The following is an 8,509-nucleotide window of genomic DNA, read 5'->3' as shown; positions in this document are numbered from 1 at the left end:
GTATGCATCTTAAGAGATTCATTTTCACATTTTAGCTCATCAACAAGTTTGTTAGACAAAACAAGTTTAGCATCCAAGTCCATATTCAAACATTCAAACTCTTTTAGCTTTTCAAGAGAATTTTCAGCAAGTTTCTTATATTTTTCAACAAATTTGTTGGATTCATTGAGCTTAGCAATCAATTCATCATTTTCACAAATTAACTTGCTCAAATCCTTTTTTTACTTCTTAGCCTTTTTCTTCAAGAGTTTGATGCTAGGAATATCAACAACACCCAAGGATTCATGTAACATAGCATCACAATTATGAGGATTATCACTCATAGAGGCATTTTCACAAACACATGGCATGTTACATTCATCAACATATAAAACATGCATAGAGGCATACAAAGCACAGTCCATGGCAAATAAACACAAGGGGTCAAGGATCACACTTAGGTTTAAACCACAACAAGTGTACCCGCTCTGATACAAATTGAAAGCTCGAAAATGTGTTAAAAACACAAGAGCTGTTTAGACCCCCAAATAAAAGTTACGGCTCGATAGATTTTACACTAACTTAATTCTAAGTGCGGAATAGTGTAAATGCGAGCGGATAAACAAACAAGCTACTCTAACACATATTCATATAATCACAGCAGTAAAATGAAATGTAAAAGAGTAAGGAAGAAGAATGCAAACACAGATAACACGCCGATGTGTTATCGAAGAGGAAATAAAAGAATCTTGACGAAAAACCTCTCCACCGTCTTTTAAGCGGTAATCGATCTACTAGACAATCAGTTGGGATACATGGGTTAGTAAGAGACCAGGGACGAACTCAGGATTTTAAGTCAGGGGGGGGGGGCGGAGAGAAGCGAAATTTTTTTTGTTCAAATACGCATCCATATAGTATTAATAAACTATAATCCAAAGAATCAAGGTCAATTCTTTGAAATTGTGTTTGAGAGATTGGAACATCCACATTTTCTGGAATCGGAACATCCACATTTTCTAGAATTGGAATAGCAACATTAGTTGTTGGCAATTCCACGTTGACTTCGGAAAAATTTGAAGTTGAACATTTTCTTTTGAAAAAATCAAGCATTGTAGTTGATTTTTTCATGATCTACAAATAAAATAAAAATCATAAAAGAATCACCGTTATTTTCTTAAATTTGTGTGACAATTTTTTATATTATATGATTTATTTTTTTCTTTTTGTCTTTGGTCTGCCTTTATTTATGTCTCTGTGTGTGTTGTCTCTTCCTTTATTTATGTCTTTTGTTTCTTTGTGTTGTCTCCATTTTCTAATTTTGACCCACTAACCCAAATACCCAATGAATCCCACTACAGACACTACTAACAAAAAATTTTCTTAACTTTACCTTCTTCTTTTTTTCTATCACTTGTCCGTTGCCCAACTCCACTTTTCCCTATTATTATGCCCAACTACCAGTCAACAAAGAAAAAACTATCTGACTATCTCTACAAACTCTACTCTCTCTATCTATCTCTTTTATCTATATAATGCAAGAGTCACAAACACGGAGTCACAAAGCCAAAAAGCCCAAAAAAAAAAAAAAAAAAAAAAAAAAAAACACCACAGGCAGCAGCCGCAGCACAGATTCAATTCACAATCACCAAATCAGTTCAGTTCATCACTCATTAGTAAAAACACAAACATGAAACACCACAAGTCCACAAGGCACAAGCACAGTTTCTTTGATTCTTAGATCACAAGGTTTTGAAGGAAAAGATAAGAGTAAATACCTGTGAACTGTGAAGGCTCAAAGCTGGGTTGGCTAGGCAGATCGAGCAACCGGCGGTGGTGGCGGCAAGTGGATCTCGTCTCGCGTGGCGGCGTGGGTGTCGCTCTTGTCAGCGTGGGTTTCGCACTCTCTTGCTCTTGTCTCGCTCTCTGTCTCTCTCTGTCATGATGACACGACTCTCTGTCTCTCTCCGTCACAACGACACCGACACAGGCCTCTAAATCTCATCAAGATGGGTCTCTGTACTCTCTATCTCTATCTCTGTCTCGCAGTTCTCGCCTCTCACTTTCCTTTCTTTTTTTTTTCTTTGTTTTTTGCTTTCTCCGTTTGGTTTTGGACTACTGAAAGCTGAGTTTTTTTTTTTAGATTAACATGGGTCATGGGCTCTGCTCTAAGCTAGCTGGATGATGGGCTAGGGGAAGGGGGGGTTCATGATTTTTGGGAGGGAGGCCGGAGCTAAAATCTCAGGGGGGCCCAAGCCCTTTTTTTTGTGGAAAATTTTACTTGCTAATTTTTTTTTTTTGGGCCTAAGGGGGGCCCGGGCCCCCTTAGCCTTCTACCTAGGTCCATCCCTGCAAGAGACCCTCTAAGCCTAATCTACCCGCTGTACCTAAGCCCTCCAGGCTCCTACCCCAACAAGGCTTCTCGGAACTGTGTCTTGTCTAGCTCTCCGGATCCCGCAACAAGCTCCATGTTGTATCTGCCATCCTTGGCTTCTTCCAATTAGTTCCCAGCAACTCCAAAAACACTCACTACACTCTGAAAAGGTGTGGATTGTGTTTGGGTACAAATCTCCTCTCAAGGTATGATAATGGGAGAGGGAAGGAGAAGAGGCTACAATGAATTCTCACTAAGGATGAGTAGCTCTCTCTCTAAAAAATGGGTGTGTGTGTTGTAGAAAACTTATCTAGGGTTTTTCTCTCTAAATGACCTCTATTACATTTGTGGGTAATAGGGGTATATATAGTATGGGTGAAGGGTAGGGAAGTCACACTAAAAAATCCTCCAGGCAGAATGTTTCGCAACTGTCTCACGGGAAGGCCTTACTCGCGAGACACTCGCGAAAGCGACAACCTGGCACGACTCTTCAACTTCTAGTCATGTGCTCCTCACGTGGCTCTTTCGTGGCTTAGCTTCACGCGAGCTTCTCGCGAAATCCACTGATTCCTCATTTAAGCTTGAGTCTTCACCAACTTAATACTAAACCAATACAATAAAATCCCACAAAGTACAAGGATATAAATTAAAGTAATTACAACACCTTTTGTCATGGAATAAAGGCAAAATAAAACATAGTTGTAAATCACAACTTTACACTAATTAAAACTTATCAATTATGATATGACCATCACTTTTTACTACCCTGACTTTACACAGCTTGAACCTAAATGTAACTTATAATAGAAGACACAATTTATTTATATTTATGTCATTTTCATCGACATTAAGAGATAGAGATAATAAAGCTGTTAACAAAAGGTTTTTTCCTCTTTCTTTTCCTTTTTGTATAAATTATATGAAAGTTCAAAAACGTGTATAAACACCTTAGAACGTTTAGACCCCCAAATTACAACTTAACCAATTCAAGCAATATGTCAAACAACTAGTGTGCGGAAACTTAACATATGCTATAATATGAAATTGGTTAAAAACTATCTAAGCCAAAACAAAACATAATCCACAGCAGATAATAAAAAGGCAAAGATAGAGAGGAAGGAAGATGCAAACACAAAGACAACACGCGATGGGTTATCGAAGAGGAAACCGAAGCCCTCGGCATAAAACCTCTCCGCCGCCCTCCAAGCGGTAAACAATCCACTAGAAAATACAGTTGGGATACATGGACAGCAATAGACCCTCCAAGCCTAATCTACCCAGTGCACCTAAACCCTCCAAGCTTCTTGCTCCAACGAGGTTGCGCCGAACCTTTTTCTTTTCTAGCTTCCCGGATTCCGCTACTAGACCGTAGCATCAACCAATGAAGATTGGTTCCTTCCTAACTGCTTCCCAGAAATCCAAACAGCTCTCTCACAGGAGTGATAATGGTGAGAATCAGGTTTGGTATAAAGCCTCTCAAGGATTTGACAATGGAGAGGAAGAGAGATGAGGAATTTGAAGAGACTTTAATGTATAGATTGTGGGTGAATCAATCTTGTTTTTCTTTAGGGTTTCTCTCTCAAAATTCTCTCTGGAAGCTCTCTCACAATCGTGGGTAAAATGGGTATTTATACTAGAGTGGGAGAGGAATGTGAAACGTCAAGTTTAACAAAACAGGGGTGGCTCGCGGCTTAACCTCGCGGCTTAACCTCGCGGCTTGACTAAGTCACGAGATCGAGTCGCGAGATAACCGTATGGCCAGTTGTCCTGTTTTGTCCTGTAGTGCTCCAGCTTGCATGACTGTTCACCTTCCAGCATGCTTGGCACGTGTGCTGCGTTTGGCGGCTTGCAGCCGCGAGTCACCCGCGAGTCCCAGCCGCGAGTCACCCGCGAGTCCCAGCCGCGAGTCTCTGTTTTCTTGCACACTCTTGAGCAATCTTCATTCTATCTCACTCACTACCCTTACATCAAACCCACCTAAATACATGGTTACTAAATGCTGAATTACAAGCAAATTTGACACGGAATAAAGCCAATTAGATGGTTGAATAAATTCAACCTTACATTATACATTCAAATGGTTTTCCTGATATATATTTTGGTACCAACTTTCTCTACATGGCACTGAATTGAACTTGAATAAACTTTCAACAAACACATAGAATCACACATGCATTCATAATAATTTAGTTAAAAATATTAATATGATAACAAATCTGATTAATGTTACTTTAACAACAAACCACTTCTATCACATTGGAATACATTACTTATCTCAAATTATGATTTTACATAATGTAGTTATTATAATTTTTTTTAGAGTTATGTTTACTAATTAATGTTCATAATTCGGTCTACTTTGGTCAAATTCGGTCCAATTCAATTCACTTTGGTTTATTTGGTCAACTTCAGTCCAATTCAGTCCATTTGATTCACTTTGGTCCAATTTGGTCTATTTGGCCCACTTTGGTCCAATTTGGTATATTCTCTTCCACTTCGGTCTATTCAGTCACTTCGGTCCACTTGGTCCTCTTCGGTTGAATTCAGTCCATTTGGTCCACTTTGATACATTTTGGTTCATTTCAGTCTACTCAGTTCAATTTGGTCCATTCGGTCACTACCTTTGAGTAAAGACATGCGAAGCCTTACAGTATAGTCAAAGTTGGATATTTCAACTGTTCAATTTGAAAAGGAGATGGAAGGAGATAAAAGATTGGTCATAGTCCAAGAATCATAATAGGCAGACTTTTAAATTGAATCCAAGGCTATTTCTTTTTCTCACTTAATTTGTGAGTTCTTTTCTACTCATCTATTGCCTCTCTTCCAACAAATTTTGTTATCACTCTTTCCTTTTTCCATTTTCAATTTTGTAGACTATTTATCAAATTTGTTGTCCTTTATTAAATTCTTTGTAAATGTGTCTGTGGCTAATTGACAGCAATAGGAAGTTTGGATGACCTCGTGTATGTTATATGGAATTCTTCATGATGGATTGTTTTTTTTATTTTTTATTTTTTATTTTTGTTTAAAGGATGTCTGACATATGAGGCTGCACACAAATCAAATATTAAGTGAGTGCAGCCTAAGCTCAAGTTGCTGCCTCATCTACTTAAACAAGCAAAATTAACATATTTTGAAATCAAAGAGTGGATGACTTTCCGCTATAGTTGGAGAACCTTTCATTTATTTGATGAGCTGCCACTGAATGGTTGCTAGAAGCTAAGATATCTACCAGCAGGGAAAATAACAGATGTTGTTAATCTTTCATTTCTTAACTAGAGATCATTTACTTCAGCACAGATAGTTCAAGGTTACCCATGTTCCCAATATCTAGATAAACTCTGGATTCCTATTCTAAGCTCAAATTTTTCGCTTAAAAATAAACTAGCTTATGCACCTTTTTCTTTTTAATAATATCCTTAGAATTTTTGTTTCAAACTCGTGTCAATCGTGTGCTCATATAGTGTAACATATTTTGCTGCATAGCATACTTACATCTTCAAATTTTACTCCCTACAAAAAAAAAAAAAAAAAAAAAAAAGAAGTATTTTGTTTGAAAATTCTTGAGATTATTTGTGTGCGTGTGTTCATTTTGGTCTACCAACAATGTATTGATTATGGCTCTTTTGTTACTATTACATTGTCTTCATTGTCAAGTTTTGACTTATCAATTATGGATTAATTAGGGCTCTTTAGTTATTCAAATTTCAAGCTTCACCAAAGTTTGTTAATGTTCTGAATTCATATAAGTTAGTTTTGAGCTTGAGAAATCATCGGTAACAAATTATTTATTGTATTTTACTTAGATTTGTTAATGAACTTCAAGTCCGGTTTACTGTATAGCACACTATAAGTACAACTTGGGATTCGAATCAAATTGAACAAGAGGTTAACATCATTTTTCTTTTGAGATCAAATTATAATGTCAGGTAAGATGTATTACTTATCATTGGATTACTTCAAGATTGCAGTTATTATTGAGCTACACTAATTTTATTTTCTTGAGTTTTCTTTCTTTTTCAATTTTTTTTTTACTTGAAATTTTCTGGGTGTAGATCAACTGGAACCATAACTTGAATGTATCTGCAAGTGTTGATTGGCTGTACGTATCACCATTCACAATGCATCAAGTAAGGCCAGGCTTTCCCAGCATTTACACTTTACACCATGGTTGCTTCCATCTCCTATATATGTAAAATAAAAAATAACTCTTTTCTTTCTTGAATATACAGGAATCTTGACAATTCATCCCCTTTTCAAATCTTATGTTATGGTTTCCTAACTTAAAGTCTCTGTAGCGATGACTTCAGCACTTTTCCAGATAATGGGGTACACATCTATGATTAGCTTTACATACTGATTATCATCATATATATCTCGATTTGAATGTTCAAACTTTAGTATCAATGACACAAACAAAGAAATTCAGTCTTTAGACTTCTGCAAGAAATTGAAGAGCTAAATAAAGAAGAACCACTTGTTTTGATGCATTTTCTTCTGAGATCAAGTTATGGATTTTGGTAAGCCATATAACTATTTTGAGTTTCCTTTCTTTTTCTTTTTTTGTTTATTTTTATCCCTGAAAATTTTGTGGTAATAAATTGGAATAAATTGGACATATTGGTGACTTCAACACATTTATAAATCACACTTACTTAAAGGATTAGCCTTCTTAGATACAGATTATCATCATATATATCTTGATTTGAATGTTCAAGCTTTAGAAATAATTAATGATAAACTATGATGTCTTTAGACTTGAGCCAGAAGATAAAGAGCCCAATAAAGAAGAGCAACTTGATGTTTGATTTTGATGGATTTTTTTCCCTCAGATCAAGTTAAGGGTTTTGGTAAGCCATATTACTATTTCTGAGTTTTCTTTCTTTTGTATATTGTTTATTTTTATACCTAAAAAATCAATAATTGTTCTTAAGAATACTGGTTTGAAGAATGAATGATTTCCCTTCTCTGGCCCTCACTAAACAACCTTAGAAGGGACAGCTAATGCTTTCACTAATTGAACAGGGTTCTTTGGTCGGTCTGGGACCCGGGGATACCAAAGGTGTCCTGGGATGATCTCCTAGCTCCTACAAGGTGGAGATGATGGGATTGGCCCATGAATTTTCCTTCCTTTAGCTGCATTTCTCTCTAAGGATTGAAGTTGGCACAAGTTGTTGACAACCAAAAAATATGTCAGGTGAGGCAAAGATTTTCTAACTTTTACACCATAGTTACTTCCATCTCCTATCTATATGCTAAACCACGGATCTTTTCTCCTAAACAGGATTCCTAACAGTTCATCCACCTAATCTTATGTTGTTATCGTGGCCTCATAAAGCCCTTTTTTCCATTGACTTCAACACTTTACTATACACCGAGGTATACGTACGAAGATTATCCATTTTATACACATTGATTTCATTTCATTGATAATCTCTTCTACATATCTCTATCAGAGCATTTAATACTAGTATATACTACTAGATTCAATTAATGGATTTCCCATGGGTCTTCTATTGCAGTCTTCTCTTCTCATCAGCCTTGTTGTCTTCACTAAGAGGCCAACTCGTTAGGGTGCCCCAGTTCATACTAAGGTTCGGAGGATAATTCCCTACAGTTAGTAGATAAGGTAATGGACATATATCTCTATAGCTTGACTTATATTTGTTGTTATTCAATTAGTAACATTTGATTTAAACATTAATTGTATTACTAACAAATATGACTTTAAATTCCTAATAATTAAGTCAGTTATGAATAAAAATGACGTGTAATAGTTTGAAGAAGCACTATGTTGATAGATTCTGATGACTTCACATTCATTCATCTTTTAAAGGGGGGGGGGGGGGGGGGGGGGGGAGGCAAGATGCAAAACAGTGTGGTATAAGGCATATCCTTACTTCATTTGATCCACCTGAGTGGCTGGATATATGCATGACCATGCTAGCTTGTTAGAACTTTTGGGGTAAGTTCTGATTCTTGTGAATGAGTTGGAGCAATTCTGAGATTGATTATACAAAACACTAACCAAAAATAGCATACACAGGTTCTACTCAGTGTTGCACAAGTACATCTAACAATATAGCCTCTCCAACCATGTCTTTCTATGTCTCATGCTTTCTGTCTTTGGCATCATCAACCATCATTGAAACTCACTCA

General features: G+C 36.6%; 1 long non-coding RNA gene across 3 annotated transcripts; it reads left to right on the top strand.

Moving 5' to 3' along the window:
• Nucleotides 1–6,178: 6,178 nt before the first annotated feature.
• On the top strand, nucleotides 6,179–7,404 carry LOC115965662. Of its 3 annotated transcripts, none has more exons than XR_004086135.1 (3): nucleotides 6,179–6,279; nucleotides 6,406–6,480; nucleotides 6,583–7,064. It is a non-coding gene; the product is annotated as an uncharacterized LOC115965662 (long non-coding RNA). The 3 variants fall into 3 exon arrangements; XR_004086134.1 differs by lacking the exon at nucleotides 6,179–6,279 and adding an exon at nucleotides 7,376–7,404 and having other exon boundaries at nucleotides 6,286–6,480; nucleotides 6,583–6,870; XR_004086133.1 differs by lacking the exon at nucleotides 6,179–6,279 and adding an exon at nucleotides 7,107–7,341 and having other exon boundaries at nucleotides 6,286–6,480; nucleotides 6,583–6,870.
• The last annotated feature ends 1,105 nt before the right edge of the window (nucleotides 7,405–8,509 follow it).

Source organism: Quercus lobata, chromosome 10, assembly GCF_001633185.2.
Source record: "Quercus lobata isolate SW786 chromosome 10, ValleyOak3.0 Primary Assembly, whole genome shotgun sequence".
NCBI classification, from domain to species: domain Eukaryota; kingdom Viridiplantae; phylum Streptophyta; class Magnoliopsida; order Fagales; family Fagaceae; genus Quercus; species Quercus lobata.
This window is presented reverse-complemented; position numbering and strand designations above follow the sequence as displayed.